The 22,038-nt window shown below is 40.4% G+C and overlaps 1 pseudogene; it reads right to left on the reverse strand.

The window, feature by feature from the left end:
- Positions 1–3,891: 3,891 nt before the first annotated feature.
- Positions 3,892–22,038, reverse strand: part of LOC138528013 (MOB kinase activator 2 pseudogene) — a 62,236-nt pseudogene continuing 44,089 nt past the window's right edge.

Raw genomic sequence — 22,038 nt, forward strand, 5'->3', positions numbered from 1 at the left:
TATCAATGTTGTAAGCAATTGCCTAGGTTTTACAACACCCCATCCGAACAAACCAATTCCTAGACCTTCATCATACGGATGATATGTTAGTTTGTATAGCAACCCCTATCTGGTGCAGGTACATTGCTTATAATAGCAGATGTTGTTCTGCAAAACCAAGTACATATGCAGGCAGGTTTATCAGACATAGGAAAGGCTCGGCCAGCCTTGCTGGAATGTGATATTCTAATTTTGCATATTTACACATATCTCTGCAATGGGTGCTTCACACACTGATCTAACTGCTGCACCATTGTGGCACTCAATTTATCAATATGCATTTCACCATTGCCTATTGCACATGATCAACATAATTCCCACAGGGAGGAAAGAATACTACAGAGTTGTGCAATAAGGAACACACAAACTATGTATGCCACAATGAACACAGAAAACAATACATGACGAATTGATCAAGGCTGACGGGTGCCATTTAAGACTGGTGAACAATCGAATCTTACTACTTCAGATCTGGCAGTCCTGTGGGGCCCCTCTTCAAGGTGGGGGCCCTGGGCAAGTGCCCCTTTTGCCCTCCCATAAAAACGTCTCTCAGTGAATTGCTTTTTATTGTTTCAGTTGATGCTTCTGGGAAGAGAAAATCTTTTTTAAACGCATTGCAATTTCGCTGATGAACTGAGCTAGTTTACGAAAGGTAACAATGTAATGCTGAATTCTATTCAGTGTTTGGTTGTCTGACAAGACATTGCTATATGTTTAATTGCTGGAAAAGCCACATCTTCACTGAACAGCTTGAAATGGCAAGGTTTTTTGTCAATTAAAATTGAACGTAAACAACTAGGCGCTCTCTGTTGCCAACACATAACTATTTGAAATTTGAATTCCTGCGGTTTTATACGTCAATTATGAGAGGTAAATTATAGCAGATTGTGCTATCTGCTTGCCTTTTGTGTGAAAAAGTTTTCATGCGTTGTTTAGCAAACTGTTTTCTAGAGAGTTCATGTTTGACCGCCAGAGCATAGTAGATCCATGCATGCACATGTTAGGTGATTCCTTCCTATTCATGTTACTTTATGACACTTTGCCATGGTTGAGCTGCTTCCCAGAAATTGCATTTATATAAATTGCATTATTTCAAGGTGCCTATGATAGGGAAATTAGTCAAAACAAAAACAATTCCTTAGAAGGTTTAAACAACCTATACCGTGTATTATGGGGAAGAGGATGATAACAATGTTTTTTTGTTCAACTGGGAGTACTGTTCTAAATATTTTGAGAAATGTAATGGTATCACAAGGCATCCCAGCTGGCTGTTATGTGCCACTGGAAAATCGTGTGATTGTCTTCCTCAATAACCACAAAACAAACAAGTTGTTACTGTTGCTTCTTATAAAAACCAATTACTACCTGGAAATCGTTATTAACCTCCTCTCAGCCAATCAGAATGTTCAGAGTGCAGTCATTACCTACTAGTATTGACTGAATTGTGAGCATTCTGTCATCAAAAGCAAACAGGGAAACAACAATTCAATTTCCTGGCAAAACGTGTTTTCAACAAGCCACTTCCTCTCTGGGAGGAGCTTGTTTGCTGCAACAACCTATTTGCCTCTGACTCTGGTAGCTGACCACTTATGGTCAGTCCAGCACGGTCCGTTTTGTCAGCAAAACAAGCTAGACCCCCGCACTCCCCTAGCCAGTGCCTTGACAGATGTTGCTGATTTATTTGCCTCAGCCAAAATTGTCTTTAGCCGCGCCAAGTCCTCTGCCCGATGGTTTTCTTCTGATCTTAAATCCCTTAAGCAAGCAAGCCATCGTGTAGAGTGAAAATGGCATTTAAGCTATAATGGTACTGCTAAACAGGCTTATAAACAGGCTTTACTGTGCTATTATAGAGCCATTAAATCAGCCAAATCCCATTAATGCGCCCAATGCATCACATCAGCAGCTTGTTCTTCACGCGAACTTTTCAGATGCCAAGGAACTGTCTGCTCCTCCACATCTGGTAACTGACTGTTTATGTACCCAGCTAATGTGCAACGCTATTAGCTTCAACTTTGCTGCGAATATTCAAAATATTCACCAAACCATTTGTCTGGCTGGCTCTAGTTCCTCAGTGCCTATTCAGCCTTTAGGGAGTCCAAACTCGGGCACTACCCAAGAACCATTTAGTTTTGAAATAATCACTGATGAAATGTTGGCTCGGCCCTTCAAAGACTGGAAACGTCTTCCCCTCTCTATCCTATTCCTCTTCACCAAATCCAATTATTCTTTCAAGGAATGATTCCTTTGTTCACATCTGCTCTTCACTATTCCTTCATTGATGGTGGATTCCAGCCTCTCTTATGCATGCTTTCGCCACTGAACCTTTGAAAAAATCTCATTTGGACCCAACCATCCCAGCTAACTATCGACCTATATCACTCCTTTCTGTTCTGATGAAACTTATGGAAGTCATTGTAACCACACAACCTTCTTGCTTTTTAGAAACTAATAATCTCTTACACCTTTTTCAATCAGGTTTCAGACCATCAATGGACAGGGAATCTGTTATGATTTCCATTTTGGATGACCTGGCTTTATTACAGGATCGTGGTGAGGTCAGAGTGTTGATTCTCCTTGACTTTTGATTCAATTATTCATTGCATTCTCCTTCGTTGCTTAGAGAGGCCTAGCATCTCTGGTTCTGTCCTTTATTGGTTTTCTTGCTTCTTTCAGATTGTACACTAACAGTGTCTCCTTTTCTATTTGTTCTGCCCCAACATCTAAATTCTATGGCATCCTGCATGGTTCTAATCTTTCTCACCTTCTTTTAATCCTTATCTCTGACCACTGGCTGACCTCATTGAGGTACAAAGCGTACATTTGTATACATATGCACATGATATTCAGATGGTTTTCTGACTTGACTTTCTGGAAATCGATTCCCCATCTAAACTGAGAGGCTGTTTATCATTTATTGGTAACTGGATGCCCAGTAATTGGTTGAAATTAAATGGGGACACAACTGAGATCTCAGTGATCAGAAAACCTAACCCTACAACGTTTTGGAACACGGTATACTGGCCTGACTCTTTTGGGCCATGTCTGTCCAGCTGCCAGTGCATCTGTTAAGAGTCTGGGTATTAAACTTCTCTTTTCTGGCTCGAAAGAAGCAGACATCTCCTTGGTCTGCTAATTTGGCTTCCTCAAAAATAAAATATTAAAAAGGGTTTTACCTTTCATTCCATCGCAGCTATGCCCAACAGTCATCACTTCTTCCATCATGGGATCTCTCGATAATTGTAATGGCATTTATCTTGGCCATCCAGATTTTCTGGTTCAACGTTTGCAGATTTTGGAAAATTGCAATTACCCTGATTGTAGTTTCATAGCAGCTACATTCCGTTGGGCCTTAGTCAGTGCTTTATATATATATCAATACAATACAATACAATTAACACAAAAAAGGGAAAGATAAAACTTGGAAAAATTCTTTCATTTTCTCATAGAAAAGCCATTTACTTTTACATGACACCTAGCTCATGTTTAACCTGCTCCACTATAACCAAATTTGCTATTTAAAAGCTTAACTTACGAAGACAACCTTGTTTCAAGATTACAAAAGAAACACACATTTAATTTAGTAACTCAGTTTTGTCTGTTTACTTTACTCACTATTAAACTAACATGTTTAATTCACCACGAGAATTCAAAAATATTTATTACTATTACTACTAGGTTCTAATAGCTTTATAGACCTCAGGAGGGGCTTTATAGACCTCAGGAGGGGTCATTATCGCTTGGGACAATGACCCTTCCCCAACATATAACCATAACTTGGTGGCAGGTCATTATTCCACGATAATTACCCCACCATCCGTTTTTTGTGTGTTCATGGCAGCAGGGTGAAGCGCATCACTCCTTCGCGTGGTTCTGTGTCTCGACCGTGCCGCCATTGTCAGTCCCTCCATTGTTGATATCGGCGCTGCTGTTGTTGCAGAGCACTTCTGTTAGGTCGTCCATGATGGCAGTTTCTTTGGGTTTCTTGGGTTAAAGTGACCAGAGTAGATGTGGGTCAGCAAATGGAAGAGATAACGAAGTATCTTCTTAACCAGCCAGTCAAATGAGTTTGGAAAGTCCTTGCCGTATTTTGGGGGGAAAATATCTTGGTGCGTCACAAGCTTCTGAATGGAGCTCATGATGAAATCGACTTATTACGGGCTGTGTACTACATCTTCTTCCCTCGTACATTATACGGGTAGCACTGTGTGTTGCCTACAGCCATGGCTTAACATGTGTCTGCAATGCAGAATTCAAAGATTGTACTGTGCTGCAGATTGCTGTGGTTGAAGAACGTTGTTGTGTTACTTGCGAGCCACTCATTGAGGTCAATATCTCGTGGAAGTGTCACAAGCTTTTTAAACTCAAAATCTGTGGCCCTCGATTTGGTGTACTCTGGCTCCAAATACAGCTTTTTCTCCTCTGGTGCTGGCTTCTTCCCATTAGGCTTTGCTTTGTATTTCCTGGACTCCTCTGTATTGCTCTAGCACATAAAGCATTTACATTTCGAGATGGTGTATACACTCGCTGATCAATATGGAGTCATCCTACACTTGACCTTCTTTCTTTTCCATCAATATCGTATGCAGGGAGAGTTCCAGTATTCAGCTCACATCTAGTGCTGCTAGAATACTTTTTGGCTTTCTGTATTGGGCTCAGCATATGTCAGCCAGCTGCTCTTGCCATTAACAGGGTACTCTGTATATTTTATGGTGGGCCCCTGAACCAGGCCTCTCTTGTACGGGTACCCTGGTTTTCTGCTCCTCCTACGCACTCTCCCTTCCACACAATGCCCTTCCTTCCATCTCTCCTCCATCCAAAAATGCATTTGCAGTAAATAATCTATAATTATAAAAGTCAAAATTTGTGTGTGGCTTTGTGGCTTGGTGAAGCATTGTTCCTTATACAATTCCACACCGTTTCACCAATCTCCACTATATTTTGCATAGTTACCTGTTCCGTCAGAACATCACTGGCTACATGACATTTGTGCACCCTACCCCTTTCCTGGATTTCTGCACCTTCACACATGTGACGGTTGCCTGAAATCGGTCGAAACATCAATATGGTCAAAGAAGGACCGGTCTCGGCAAGAGGAACAAAATGGACCTTGAAAAACCAACTGTCACGTTCCTAGGATGCACGGTTTCCAAGATATTTGCACTACAATCCACCGCAGCAAACGGCACCACACCAAAGTGAGGCGACAGGTGGGGAGGGACACAGGTGAGAAAGTCCCAGTATGTAGCAGCACTCCAACTCCGGCCTCCACCCAAAGTCTGTTCAGGGATATGTCAGCCAGCCATACGCACCCATTCTCAGAGCAGTTTACTTCAGAGTGTAAAGCATAACAAGCAAAAAAAGCAAATCAGAACAGTGACCTACAGGATCATTGATTTTCAACAATTGATGAGAGTATTGTCATGTCTGTACACAGAACCTGCTCGAAGAATGAGTACTTTTTGCTCGTTTCTTATAAAGCTTCCAGTAAGATTGTTTCTCTTAACAAATCTTATGTCAGTTTTGCTATATTTAGCCAATTATTAATCTTTATATATGGACAAATGTGCTTTAAAAAGAACCATTTTGACCAATTATTTCCAAAACATTGTTGTGGGGAAAACCTCTGTGAACACTACTTAAAGGGTTTGGTCGTGATCCCAACGTTGCTCACCCGGTATAACATGGCACCACTATGAAAAACATTGTTAGGACCAATTTTGATATCTTGTCTACCTCTGGTCATGAAGGTCTCCCACAAACCTGACCATGCACAAATGTTATCTTGGCTTACCAATCAAGAGTTACTGCGGGATGAAGTGTCTTGTGTCTGTAAACATGTATGGGTTAGACCCACAGATTTGCACATCTTTCCGAGCAGCTCCTCAGGAACCCGATAAGTATGTTTTTGTTCTTGTACACCCTGTGCATTGTTGCAAGTATGGCCTGGGGAGAAATTAGGCCCAATTCTATAGTTTCAGCTTACACATGATCTTCCTCAGTATTCCAGTCATGCTCATGTCTTCAGACCAGATATTGAACTGTGAATGCAAAAGCATGATTTTTGAAAACTGGTAGGCTGCAACAGGGTATAACAGCCATATCCGTGGCACATGTACTTTCTCAAGGCATTATGGGGTGGTTTATTTTCTCAGGAGTACTTCCTCTGTAGGTAATTCAGGCACCTGGGCACACACAAAGGAGACATTGAAAGAACATGGATAACTTTGGATGATAGGACCATTTTAAGTAAATGATCTTGCCCCAAAAAATAACATGAATGCAACCCATCTATCGACCATGAACTTCAGACTGTTGTGACAGGGCTTTGGTTTCGGCCCTGTCACGGGAGGGAGGGACAGAGCCCAACCCCCTAACACTGGTGATGCTGGTGAGAATAAGGCTCCCCTACCATGCCCTCCTTACCTTTTGTGAGGGCAGCAGAGACCTCGGAGTGCCACAGTGTGAGACAGCAACATGGTCAGGGGCAGTGGTGCCAGCTACACCAAAACGCAACGCAGAGGAAAGGAAGGTCAGGCTATGGAAACCTGCCGGAACAAAGAAGTCGCTGGCATAGCCACAACAGAATGTTGCCATAAAACGGGACCAACACCCGACACAAGGTGCTTGGTGCTGTGGCCTAAAGGACCCGCCCTCAACAGAGATGGAGTGGGCGGATTAGGCACCAGGGAAGTCACCACGGGGTGGTATGTCTACACTGCGTGAAAGTAGTGGACTGATGTGGAATACAGAGCAAGAGCATAGCACCAGTATCAGGCAGCTGCTTCAGCTCACTCCCTTAAAGGAAAACCCCACTAAACCAACAGGGATATTATTATTGAGAACCTCTACACTATACCATAATAATTCAGATCTACTAGCCCACAAAGGAATGGTTGCAAAGAATGGCCTCCACGAAGGCCATGGCCACCAAAGAAATGGATACAAAAAGGCTTGCACAAAGGTTCACCTAGCATGGGCAACAGTCCCACATAGAGCACTTCACTGTGTATGTTAGAAACACAGTAAAACCTTATAAAGAAGGGGGTGGGACTTACAAGTCCCTAAGAAGCCTCCCCAGCCTATCAACTGTCATAGCCCCTGGAAGACAGGTAAATCATTGACTAGGTTAAGAGGCCAATCCTGGGAGAGGGTGGGCTATTTATGAGGTAAGTTGGAAAAGTTTAGTGTGGGTTAGTTGGATGAGGACAGGAGGTGCAGGAGGATGTCAGAGAAACCAGAGGAGGAGATCGTGGAAGGAGGGTGGAGGTCACTGGTGAGAGGGGTCCATGGAGTTTTTGTGCTTGAGAGTAAGGAGTGAGTGGACTAGGAGTAGAGTGGGAGTAAGAGGAGGTTGTAGTAGTTTTGGTAGGAGGTAGTGGTAGTGGGAGTAGTAGTGAGGTGGATAAGTAGTTGCAGTAGTGAGAAGTAGTGGTAGTAGAGGTCATAGATTGTGGTAGTGATTATAGAGAGAAAAATTGCAACAGTTGTAGAGCAATACCGTTAGTAGCAGAAAAGGCAGAGTAGTGGTAGCATGGATTGGTAATGGTTGTAGAGAGGCGGTAGTAGTGAGAAGCTGTAGGGAGTAGAAGTAGTGGCAACAGTGTAGAGGCGGTAGTAGCAACAGGGAGGTAGTAGTGGCAAGGAGATATGTTAGAAAGGAGGGATTCGAAAAACAGTAGTGATAATAGGAGTTAATAGTAGGATTGGGTGGAGGAACTGAGAAGCAGGAAGACAAGTAGCATCAAAGTGTGGAGGTAGGACGGCACAGCGTAAGAGCAAGAGGGATAGAATTGTGGTGGGGAGGATAACATCTTGGGGCCCCTTATAGGAGAGAGTCAGTAGAGTTTGTGCATGAGTGACAAGTCGGTGAAACTGGGTGAAAGGAGGCACCACCCATAGCTTAACTAGAAAATTAAGCACGGCTAGATTAGGGGGAGTTAGAAGGCCACTAGGAGGTTAGGCAGTGCCTCAGGGAGAACACTATAAGCCCTAAGAAGAACAACAGACAGTAGGGGTCACCTGGCAGTATGACTAACACCCGTTATGGACGCCTGTGTTAGGGAGGAGGGAAAGGATGGAGAAGTTGAGAGAGTGGGACAGCCGTAGCACCAAACTTATCTCAAAGCCCCGACAGGCCCTAAAGTCCTCCCATAACAACCCACAGCCATTATTTCTGTAACCATTCAATAAACACCAATGGAACTTTACTTGACTGTCAGGAGTGATAATTTGTGGTGGACCCTGTCATACTGTCCATCAAGCTCTCCATGTTTAGATTTATCAACCCCACCCTACCAGCCTATAACCATATCCAGAGATCCTTCGACTTCATTAGACACCTATGAATCCAGGTCCATAAATTTCACTTCTATGTCATGTTTCTCAGTCGGGGAGGGTCTACGTAATGAGACATATTCACAAGAGTTTCAAATACCCCACTGTGGCATTCAGTTTAACTTCATAACTACGAGAAGTTCCTCTGAAAAGAACCAACGTTTCTGTAGTGCACCTACACAGGCCTTATACTCCATAGCTACTGTTCTTATAAACTTTGCAGGCAAGGATTCGATTGACATGGTGATCAATGAAGCAGACTGTGCAATTCCCTTTCTCTTTCCTCATCCGTGTTCAAACTGCTCAGAAATCAGACCATTCATTATTACACATGCAGATGGGGATGTGTTTAATGTTCACCATAGTCCAAATGATTGATTACTATGGATAAATCCTGTGATTGAACTGGATGACATGGCCTTTCTAGAGTAAGGTGATACATTGGCCCTGAAGAAGACCTGTGTTCTGTAGGTTCGAAACACGTATTGGCAGGAGCATATTAATCACCAATTGAAATTAAATTTGAACGTTAAGAATCTGTTGAAAACTCACATTTGCGAAAAAATTGAAAGAAAACTGATACCTTTTGATAACATTGTATATTAAGGAGAGGATTGATCAATGGTCTACGCGCAGCGGTTGAACCAATACCTTGTCTATTGGTTACAAGGAAGATGCACAATAACCTATCATTGGGTCACTTTGTAGCCCAAAATCACCTCCTGTTGCTTCAAAGTCGACCTGCATGCATTGGCGTCTTTTCTTCCAACACTACAAACGTGAATTCCAAAAAGAGACCATCTCTACCATCAATCCCAAGCCACATATATTGAATTTGCACTTCTGCCATTGCACTGTATGGGCAATCACTAGTCCCTTTAGAATTAACTTCGATTTGGAACTTTCTAACCCTACACTGGTTAACATTTGTGCCGGGAAACAGCAGCTTTGTAACTCTCCAACCCTAAACTGGAATCCAGCGAAGGAGCACATAAATGACGAACATAACATTTGATATTCCGAAAGAAATAAGAAGGTAATAATAAGTTTGAATTTAAAAACGGATATACAATTGTTTAAAAGCTTAATACGTAAATAAGGAAATCGGAGAGACAAAAAGGCTTTTTTCAGAAAACAAGGCATTTTTTAGAAACAGTGGAAACCGAAAAGAATTATTGTCTCATATATATTGGATAATAACCATGTTTTCATGATGGACTAAATGATCTGTATTAGTTTAAACAACAGAGCGACAGAAAGCAAATTAAACAGTGACGCAGGTTTTTCTTTTACAGGCAATTTGAAACACAGATGCAATAGAACAGTTAAATTTTTCAGTGATTTCCGAACCATCAATACAAGGATAAAAAACCACAGCAAACAAATATCAAACCTAACAAGGAACAAGGAAAGGCAACTGAGTAAAGTAAACTCGAAGCAAAGCAATTGTGTAGAACAGATAAACATAAAGATCCTCCTGAAGAACCATCAGATAAGTAGACGGGGAAACACGTGTCGGGGACACAATATAAATCAAAAGAGGACATGTATTAAGAGGACATAAGAGGAACAAGCAAAAAGCAAGCAGATAAAGGACCTAAACAAAGTGTAATTAATGAGCACATCAACAGACTGTAAGATATGTATTACAGTGAAAAGAGGACACAAATAATTCAAAAGAGGACGAGTATAAAGAGGACACAAGAGGAACAAGCAAAAAGCAAGAGGATAAAGGACTTAAACAAAGAGAAAATAATGAGCACACCAACAGACTGTAAGACATTTATTACAGTGATAAACTAAGTGCATAACTGCAAGACACTTATTGCAGTAATTAGTAACATGTATGCTTAATAAGAAGGCGCCATTTCAATCAATACAGTATTTTTCTGTTGTTTTTTCAATTTTTCAACCCTTGGACAGCCTGAGGGAAACTGTATTTTGAATTAGAGCTGCCAGTTAGACTACAAAAAGGAAGAATCTTTAACTAAACAACCTACACACATCAACAACATCGGGCGGCAGTAGCTGTTTTAAGGCTGATTTTCTACAAATTTAATTAGGAGTACCAGGCAGCAAAGGCAGACCATTTCTCACCTTAATATCACTAAATTTACTATCATGTTGAAGAATTTTGCAAATAGAGATAAGGAAGCGGAACGTCTTTTTTCAAGCCAGACTATTAAAGCGACAGCCAATGATGAGACACATACCAAGTGACTCAGACAATTCTTCATTGAACAAGAAAGATTCCTAAAAAAAAATATGTCAAGAAGGTGGGACATTAAAACCTTAGAAAAATATTTAGAAGTAGGCAGAATTCTGAGAGGCCTTAGAATATGTATCTTCCCTTCATTTGAGGAAGACGACATAGACAGCCTAAAAGATTGGGAAGAAGTCTTGACAAATACGTCCAAAGAAATGATACATAAACTAATTATAAATGCAAAGAAAACACATGAAAAATTATTGAAAGAAATCGAAACTATTAAAGGACAAATAGAAGCACTAAATATCCCAGAGAAAACTTTTAAGAACTATGAGATCCTGGATAAAATCATAGAACAACACATGGAAGCAACAAAACTTAAAAAGCAAAGACAATTAATAAGAGATGAAATGGACTATAAATTCAAGAGAGTATACACCTTCCAGAAACCTATCACCAAACCAGTACAAAAACCAATGCCTCACAAGTGTGCATCAAATACCGTCCTCGTCAGACACAGACTCAATAAGTGACAAAGATTTAGACCCAACACAAGCCCCAGCAGAGGCAACAGGCACCCAAGATTCCAGTTTATCCACACCATTGACAACTTTTTTAGAAGAATACCAACAATACAAGAAGATGAGAAGTTACCCAAGTTGGGCAAAAATACCCAACAGACAACCAAATATCGGCGGAGGGGGTCAAGAGGACGTAGATCATATGTACAGAAGAAGCGAAACACAGAACCCAGATGGAATGTTAACGAGATCAAAAAATCTACAATTACAGAGGAAAACTTAACTGTGAATCTTACCAACACTGATCTTCCACCGGAATTGATTCAAGCATTAAACAAGGGTATATCATTCTGCCCTTCCAGTTAGTGGGATTACTTCGATGTGAATAAAGATCTTTTCCTGTTTTGCAGAAAGCTCAAATTAAAATTGCGCTTTCTCAACTGCATTAGTGAAAATCAGAGACCTACTAATCAACCAGCATCTGAATTGTCAGTGGATCATGTTCTGAAAACTTTAGAACTTTTAAACTTACCGGAATCAGAAGATATACACACAGTAGAATCATTTTCAGAAGAACAAAACATTATTTTAGGATTATCAGCCAGTACAAAATTAAAACCTCGATCCTCCTTCATTCCAATTTTACCAGAAGGCAACGTGGTAGACATATTCTACAAAGCGGTACAAAAGATCTCAGATTCATGTATTTGAAAAACAGTCAACCAAGAATAAGACAAAACTTAACCTTGAAAGAAAAACAAGCTATCAACAACCTTCGAAACAATCCAGACATCACGGTCAAAATGGCGACATGGGAGGCAACATAGTTCTCTTACACACCATGGATTATATTACAATAGCTAACCGACATTTGGGTAATATCCAATGCTATACAAAATTAACCACAAATCCTATTCCAAAATTGAAAGAAGACTGGAAACTGATGAGCGAGCATTGGAATAACATGGGCTTACTCACTGATGAAGAATATCAATACATGAACTGTACCCATCCTATCATGCCAACTATCTACTTCACACCTAAGATACATAAAGAATTTCAAGGACTACCACAGTGCAGACCAATAATTAACAGCATAGGGTCCTTAACAGAAAGGATCTCAGAATATATAGATCACCAATTGCAACCTCTGGCAGCAGGACTCACATCCTATATAAAGGACACCAAACACGTAATCCAGCAATTAGAAAACATCAACTGGGAACCCAACTTCTGGTTAGTTACCTTAGATGTATCAAGTCTTTATACTAGTATATTACATGAAAAGGGCATAACAACCACAGAATATTTCTTAAAAACAAGATCAATATCATTTCTAGTACAATATCGGATGCTATTAGAGATGCTTGACTTCACATTACGCAATAACATTTTTTCCTTCAACAAAGAAATATATAAACAAATTCAAGGAACAGCAATGGGGGTAAAATATGCCCAACTTATGCCAACCTCTATATGGGACATTTCGAGACAGAACATGCGTGGACCCATCCTTTTTTCAACATAACTAACCAGGTGACATATTGGGGCAGATATATTGATGACATTATCATGATTTGGAACGGCACAGGAAATGAATTGAAACAATACCATGAATTTTTGAACTCCAATAACTACAATTTGAAATTGACCATACAATACAGCCAAAGTATTATCAACTTCCTGGATCTGAACCTCTTCATTGAAAACAAAAAAAATCCATACAACTCTCTTCATAAAGGAAACAGCAGTTAATAGCATTTTACATGCTGCAAGCAATCATCCAAGCCACATAACTAAAAATATACCATATGGGGAAATGTTAAGAATTAAACGCAACTGTACAAAGAAACAAGATTTTGAAAAACATGTAAGAGAAAGCATTAAAAAATTCCAAAATAGAGGTTACAACTATAAACATCTAATTAAGAGTTACCAGAAAACCAACCTCAAAACAAGAACAGACCTTCTTAGAAACAATCCCAAGAAAACACAAACAGGAGAAACCATAAGATTCATCACAACATACAACAGCAAAAATAAAACTTTGAACAATATTCTTAAGAATATACTACAAACCGACAAAAACTTGGAAGAACTACTAGACCAGCAACCTAGTACTACTTATCGGAGGGCTGAACATTTTAAAAACATACTCAGTCCATCTCACTTTGTTTCAGAGAAAACTTATATCACCCCATCACAACAAATGTGGTTAAGAAATCCAATGACAGGACATTACAAGTGTGGTTCCTGCAACCAATGCCAATTTTCAGACAACAAGAAAACAGAAATCTCATTGCCCAATGGACAAACTAAGAAAATAAAACAGTTCATCAACTGTAACAGTAAATTGGTAGTATATGCAATACAATGGATCTGCACGAAATTGTATATTGGAAGCACTAAACGCATGCTCAGGGCCAGAATCAGAGAACACATTAGGTCAATAAGAAGTGAAATACCCGAAACACCTCTGGCATACCATTTTAAGCAATATCATTCATTAACTGATATTGGAAAGCTCAAATATTTTGGCATTGAAAAAATTGTAATTCCACCCAGAGGTGGAAATGTTGAAAAAATGCTAAGGAAAAGAGAGGCATTTTGGATTTGTCATCTTGATACATGCCACACTGGACTCAACAAAGACCAGGAAATGCAACATTTCCTCTGAAGCAACATCAATGAATAAAGTATGCCGTTGGGCTAACAACACATATACAAGTATATGACAACATTAGAAGTCTGGCAAGCAAAAAAAGACGAAATGTAAGAAAAGTAAGAATCTACTCAATAACATAGAAATAATTGCCTGTAAAAAAGAAAATATAACAAATACAACATTCGCAACAAGGAAATGTTTTTTTCAAAATGCGAGGTACCAATGAAATGCAAAATAAGAAGGAAAACCACAAGTTCGAATTGAAATAAGGAAGCAATAACAAACATAGTTTCAAAATGTGTAAGATAAGAGAGAATAACATGCCCAAACCAAAATGGCAATCGTCACTAACAAACGTCACGTGATCGCAAACTTGAGAGACACGTGATGCGGAACATCGGCATCAATATGTAACTAACACAGCCGCGAGAATCGAATACGACAAACAGAAGAAACGAAGGCGGACCATCGCACACGGGGGAAGCACGGAGATCACACAAACAACGGTAAGGCAACAAGGATGTTAGAGACTCGGACAGATTAGGACTGCATGATTGTGCTTTATGTGAAAGTAGATGTTAAACATCTCTACGAAGTCAGTTACTACTAAGGGTTAAAACATTACTATTTTCACATTTCCCATGTAGACGTATCGTAAAAACATTGGAATCCAGCGAAGGAGCACATAAATGACGAACATAACATTTGATATTCCGAAAGAAATAAGAAGGTAATAATAAGTTTGAATTCAAAAACGGATATACAATTGTTTAAAAGCTTAACACATAAATAAGAAAATCGGAGAGACAAAAAGGCTTTTTCCAGAAAACAAGGCATTTTTTAGAAACAGTGGAAACCGAAAAGAATTATTGTCTCATATATATTGGATAATAACCATGTTTTCATGATGGACTGAATGATCAGTATTAGTTTAAACAACAGACCGACAGAAAGCAAATTAAACAGTGACGCAGGTTTTTCTTTTACAGGCAATTTGAAACACAGATGCAATAGAACAGTTACATATTTCAGTGATTTCCGAACCATCAATACAAGGATAAAAAACCACAGCAAACAAATATTAAACCTAACAAGGAACAAGGAAAGGCAACTGAGTAAAGTAAGCTCGAAGCAAAGCAATTGTGTAGAACAGATAAACATAAAGATCCTCCTGAAGAACCGTCAGATAAGTAGACGGGGAAACACGTGTTGAGGACACAATATAAATCAAAAGAGGACAAGTATTAAGAGGACATAAGAGGAACAAGCAAAAAGCAAGCAGATAAAGGACCTTAACAAAGTGTAATTAATGAGCACATCAACAGACTGTAAGATATGTATTACAGTGAAAAGAGGACACAAATAATTCAAAAGAGGACAAGTATAAAGAGGACAAAAGAGGAACAAGCAAAAAGCAAGAGGATAAAGGACTTAAACAAAGAGAAAATAATGAGCACACCAACAGACTGTAAGACATTTATTACAGTGATAAACTAAGTGCATAACTGCAAGACACTTATTGCATTAATTAGTAACATGTATGCTTAATAAAAAGGCGCCATTTCAATCAATACAGTATTGTTCTGTTGTTTTTTTCTAAACTGGTTAACATTTGTGCCGGGAAACAGTGGCTTTGTAACTCTCTTTAACATCCATATCTCAGCTTGCTGTGCTGATCTCTAAAGTAGCCATTTCTTTTTCAACTTTGGAAATGCAGGCTTCCTGGACTTTCTGGTCTGCCCTTATCTCTATCATTTCTTCTACAGTGTGTTGTTGAAGAGAGCCGAGGAGCTCCAGGGAACGAGCTCCCAGTGGGCAGGCTGCAGGAGAGTAAAATGCCCTCAATGGTGCCTTCCGATCTACACATTTGTTCCAGAGTCCATCTTCTGTTTGTGTTAGATAAGGGAGTGGGTATGGACCACAGAGGGTGCTGTTGAAGCAACTTTAGGGGGAGTTGGGAAGCGCCCCTCCCAGGCTGCCATCTTTTAGTCAGCAAGTTCTAGAATCATGACTACACAATACTGACTGATGTGAGGGAAGAGCAAGTTGTACAGTACAGGTCCGAGGGTAATTAAGATACACAACACTGTCTGATGCACAGCATGTCAGCAAAATACTGGTGACAGTGTACATGAGCCCTCTAAATACTAGCTGGGGAAGTGTGCCCGAATAGCTTTCCACCATGAGGAAATAAAAAGCACCATTCTTTATCAATTCAACAAGTCAGAAAAGGCTGAACCCTCCTAGAAGAACAGATTCCAACTTGTTTTATATTGCAGGTAAACCAAAGTGATTACCTCTCTCCAATACATAGACTCATCATTTTCCTGCAACTACTGTGATAATGATAAGTAGATTACGTGGTAGTGTGGAAAGACCAAGAGTAGTTGGCATCAGGACCATGGGCAAGGTGAAAAAGGGAGTTTGAGGTGGAATAGGTTGGAGGGTGTAGAGTAAAGTATGCATGGAGTACAATGAGTAGACAAAGCAAAATTGTGATGACTGCAGAATATACATGATTCCTCAATGGCTAATGTAATGTTTTTTTTTGTTGTTTTTTTTTGCCCTCCATGGAATAGAAGGTGCAAAGAATATGAATATTGCCACCTGAGTAATCTTGACATTTAAAAATATAATATTAACGGTGTGCACTTTTTTCAAGTTTTTGTATCGATGTTGTATTTTTAACATATGGATGTTGGGTTATAATCATGATCTGATTAAGTGGCTGGTCATTTGTTTCTTTGGTTTAAATGTATTGTCTTGGTGAGTACATAATAGTTTAAAGATGTACTAGCATTTTAGTCTGTCCTCAGTAGTAGAATTTTGAAATGGAACGTGTATTTAAGTGTATTTACCTGGAATAAACAACGAGCGAATGACTATTGCTAATTCAACCACTGGTGCAACCAATACATAGTCCACAGGATGCAGACTTGGATGGCTTTGGGATATTTCTTCTCTGTGAAAGATAGTGAGCTAAAGACTCTGGGTAAGTCTCTTGTAACCAGGACTAATGTCTGGCAGAGGGACTCCCAGGACCCCCCTTGTTAATTTGGTGGGGACTGGATACAGGGAAGATAACTGGGGAAATAACAGTTAAAACAAAGGTGGTTTGAACCCAAGAATGCACAAAAATAAAACCAAGGATATTACCTGGGTTATTTGCTAACAATTAGAGGAGTACGAATGTAGTCATTTTGGTTGTATCGGCATGAAGTGATTGGCAGCGTTCAAACATATTTCAGTTTGCATAATGTGTAACAGTAAAGAAAAAGGCAATAACAGCTTCAGGAAGTAACTGACAATAACGGAGAGAATCACTGAAATTCTCTGTGGATGTGGGATAATTAACCAATCAAAGAGTGGGTAAGTACAGCCAAGTAAAGTCGAGTACAGCCAAGCAAGCAATGACCAACGAAAGTGTTCTTTCTCCGTGAAAACGTGTAGAGGATTCTGACATCTGAAAAGGTGACCTATTTGGTGGGTGCATGAGAAGTCGATTGAAAAGGAGGAAGCAATCAGTGTTCCTTGCACAGGGGTGTAAGCCTGCAGAACAAAGAGGTCAGAGGGTTAAATGCATTATTCCACTGCAGCATAATTTTTTCAGTTAATTCAGTAAAAGCTACCATACATCGATTTTTGTAATTATTTTTTCAAATTGACTAGTACTATGACAAACTTGCTTTGTACATACCTAATTCCTGCAGGCTAATACTGGAGAGAATCTGGGGATGCTTAGAACATTCCAGAGATTCCATTGAGCAAAATTCTATTATTATTTTTTGTTTACAGTTTATTACAAACTTTTAACTAAGTCTAATAAAAAAAGACCACCTTCCCCCATCATGTTAAATTCTTTACAATTTGCCCAAAGCAAATTCTAAATACGTTGTCAATGCATAGGTCCATCTGGGCACCGCACCAGTATACCGAGCCTCCCACCATGCCTCGGCATCCAGTCCAAAGTGTGCCGATAGATGAGAGTATAGGCACAGCATGCTTAAGCTTCGCAACTCCTTGATATGATATGATATGATGTGGCATTTATAACGCGCCTATACACAAGTGTTACAGTACCTTACAGTACAAAGTCACATGTTTTAGGGACCCTTCATCAGCATTGCAAAGTCTGCATCTCAGTAGAGCCGTCAAGCCGTATCTATGTAGTGTGGTGTTCAGGGGTGTTGCTAGGTCTGGAAAAGACCCGGGGCTACCCTGATGTCGGAGCTGTTGGGACTCGGGGCTAGCTAGCGTTTTGGCTGTAGCTCCTGAGATCCTCTCCGGGGCTACAACCAAAAGACCAGGGGCTATAGCCCTCTTAGCCCCCCCCCCCCTACCAACGCCTCTGTTGGTGTTGTTCCGTAGAATATTTAGCCGGAATCTCAGGAACAGATCATGATGTTTGTCATTGGGAAACTTTAACAGATATGCCGGGGTTTGGTGAAAGTTCTGTTCTTGAGCATGTCCAATGATCCTCGGGCACATCCAGATATGCTGAGGTTTTAGATTTCGGGACTGGGGTCTAAGGTAGCAGGTGCAGAACACAGATGTGCACGGGCATCTCCTGATTTTCTCCAGTGCAGGTCACTGTGAATTAGGCCCAGTTTTCGATTCTGTTGTCTCCGGGTTATGCTTCCTCATGCTGTTAGTTGCTCATACTTGGCACCACACACTGCAGAAACTAAGGATTAGAGCAAGCAGTGATCCTTTCCAGTATTTGCAGATTAGTTGCCACGTGCCGACTTCCGTTCTGCATGCGCCACCAGGTCCCGGCAGGTTTTCTGGCACGGGACTGAGTTCACTGAGGACACATGAACGTTAGTACACTTTTAACCCCACTTTTATTTATCCCCCGGATTTTTTTTCATTTCTCAGTTGCTGACATAACATGGTCATTTATTTATCCCGCTTCACGTGACACAACTGTCTGCATTGACACGAGGGTGTGATTTTCGTTAGAACTAATTCAACAGCTTCTCTGCCCGAATCTGATTTTGATGCTGGGGGAGATGTTTTAGGTTGTTCGGCAATCCAACACATGTTTTGCCTGAAAAAAAAAATAGAATGCGTCAATGATAATCCTTGTCAATGGTTCCAGACATGCACACACACAGCAGGTGGCATTTCCACGTGTTTTACTGTTTAGGAATAAACAACACTCAATTTTGCACGCAGAGGACTGTCTGCATGTATGTGGTCATCTTTGCATAATATAAGGACTTCAACAAAATGTGTTGGTGTGTTAAACCCTAGCATACATTTTACGGACGTGCTTAACACACATTTCGATTTTCAGTGTAAATCTACACATAAACAAATCTCTCAGTGCACTCGGTGCACTCTAAGCACTGTACAAATACTAACTAAATAAATATAGGCTCGACCAAAATAAATCCCTTCCAGTTTTATGTTGCACTGAGCATTTGCACGTTCTGAATGCTCACAAGGCCTAGTAGGGCCGCCTCTTTCTTTGTCTTCATTGCTATTATATTTGCCTTTTGTTCCAATGTTCCCTCCCAATTGCCCTGTGGTCCCTTTGAAACACAATTTACTTTGGCACGCATTTGGTAGAAGTGCTTGGTGAAGTTCTGTTGGCTGCGGAGGCTCATGAATGCTCAGGTGGACTTAAAACAAAGGAATTCCTTGTTTACTGTTTCGAGCGCTAAGCTCCGCCCCTTATTCCCATAACGGCATAAAATTGTTGGCCGCGTGCATTTGGCACGCGCGCATTTGGTGGAAGTGCTTGGTGAAGTGCTGTAAGCTGTGGAGGGTCCTGAATGCTCAGCTGGACTTAAAACAAAGGACTTCCTTGTTTACTTGTACGACCCCCCCAGAAACTACTTGAAGACTTCTAAAGATTCTATAACATCCACAGACCTTATATTAGTGATATAAATCTAATATATATTCTTTTCTATCCATTTTACAGTTTCAAGTGCTAAGCTCCGCCCCTTTTTCCCATAACTCCATAAAACTGTTGGCCACGCACATTTGGTGGAAGTGCTTGGTGAAGTGCCGTTGGCTGTGGAGGCTCCTGAATGCCCAGCTGGACTTAAAACAAAGGACTTCCTTGTTTACTGGTACGACCCCCCCAGAAACTACTTGAAGACTTATAAAGACTATAACATCCACTGACCCTATATTGGTGATATAAATCTAATATATATTCTTTTCTATCCATTTTGCAGTTTTGAGCACTAAGCTCCACCCCCCTTTTCCCATAAAACCGCTGACCACGCGCATTTGGGGGAAGTGCTTGGTGAAGTGCTGTCGGCTGTGGAGGCTCCTGAATGCTCAGCTGTACTTAAAACAAAGGACTTCCTTGTTTACTGGTACGACCCCTCCCAGAAACTACTTGAAAACTTCTAAAGACTATATAACATCCAAGGACCTTATATTAATGATATAAATCTAATATATATTCTTTTCTATCCATTTTGCAGTTTTTAGTGCTAAGCTCTGCCCCTTTTTCCCACAACGCCATCAAACTGTTGGCCACGCACATTTGGCACGCGCGCATTTGGTGGAAGTGCTTGGTGAATTGCTGTCGGCTGTGGAGGCTCCTGAATGCTCAGCTGGACTTAAAACAAAGGTCTTCCTTGTTTACTGGTATCCCCCCCAGAAACTACTTGAAGACTTCTTAAGACTCTATAACATCCACAGACCTTATATTAGTGATATAAATCTAATATATATTCTTTTCTATCCATTTTCCAGTTTTGAGCGCTAAGCTCCACCCCTTTTTCCTACAACGCCATGACACTGTTGGCCACGCACATTTGGTGCGCGCGCATTTGGTGGAAGTGCTTGGTGAAGTGCTGTCGGCTGTCAGCTGGCAGCGGGCGGTGGGTGAAGGGTGTGAATTATATTTTTTTTTATAAACTAACGTTGTGGTGGACTGTGGTGTTCAACTCTGGGATTGGTCAGGTGCCTGCCATTAACATTGTGATTTGCAAGTACCCTACTTAGATTACGTGGCTTTGGTAGGGTGTCTGTGAGAGATCCACAAAACAATAGAGGCAAATTCGTTGCTACATCTAGAAATGATTGGGTCCTTGAAGACATGCCGTCCCAATGTGAAATCTCAGCCCGTGCGGCTCAAGCAGTGCACACGCCCAAATCATCATTGCGCACAATTCATTTAGCCTGCGTGAGTAAATCATCAACAAACGCACGTGCTTGTTCTCTAATGGCTGACATCCGCTCCTATTGTGCACATGGATCCAAACTGGGTACCTACTCAAACGGTCACCCTTTGCCCCGCTCAAGATCTAATGTGGCAAAACAGGGAAACATTATATTTTTATATATTTATTTATATATTTATATATTCATATATTTTATATATATAAACATAGTGTCATTGAACAGTGGGGAAATAGTAAACATATCCGACACGCCTCCGGACTCCTTAGCATTAGCGAGTGCCCTAAATATAAGCATAGAATATCAATTAACAGAACCCACTTTTGACAAAATGCAAATTAGATTTTTGAAAAACAAACAAAAGGTGAATGATGCTAAAGCAAATGTATTTAATGCTTCCATAGAAAATATGCCTGAGATTATTTCATTATTGCCAGAAACGAAAGGAGAGGCCTTGAGACACGATGACATTGTTGCGAATATGCATGAAGCAAAAGAGAACTTTGCTGCGCACACGTTAGAAGAGGATGATCATGAAAAACAGACAAGCTCTAATAATTATAACCTATCACAATCACCAATAATGTTCTCTCCAACTGCCCATAATTCATCAGTCCTATCATGCTCATTTCCCCACCCAACCCCCGAGAAGAAAACCTGCTACTCCAATGGAGATCGTCAAAGTGTCCCAGGGAATTTCGTGATAGGTCTGGAAACGTCCTTACAGACAATGAATGCAGCATTATTTTCCCTCACACGTCTTTATGACATGTTAGATACGAAAATGAATGATCAGCTTAAACTTTTGACCCACCTAACCCAAAAGGGGGAATTTAATCGAACCCAATGTCGGTGTGGTGATAATATAAAATCGTATAAAATAACGATTGGCAAAGATGATCTAATAGACATACATAAAACAAAGTATATTCAAGATGATATATTTTTGATAGACTCAACCCTAGATCAGCAAACTTTACTGCAACTTGGTGCGAAAAAGACAAATAAAAACAGTCCTGTGGGATTAATTGAATCCAAAAAGGAAATAACCACAGTAACCAGAAAAAGGAATCAGAGTTGAATGCCTTGCAAATCAACAGGCCGAAGGGAGTTGATCTTGA

This window comes from Ambystoma mexicanum, chromosome 7q (genome assembly GCF_040938575.1).
Source record: "Ambystoma mexicanum isolate Mex_15411 chromosome 7q, UKY_AmexF1_1, whole genome shotgun sequence".
NCBI lineage: Eukaryota > Metazoa > Chordata > Amphibia > Caudata > Ambystomatidae > Ambystoma > Ambystoma mexicanum.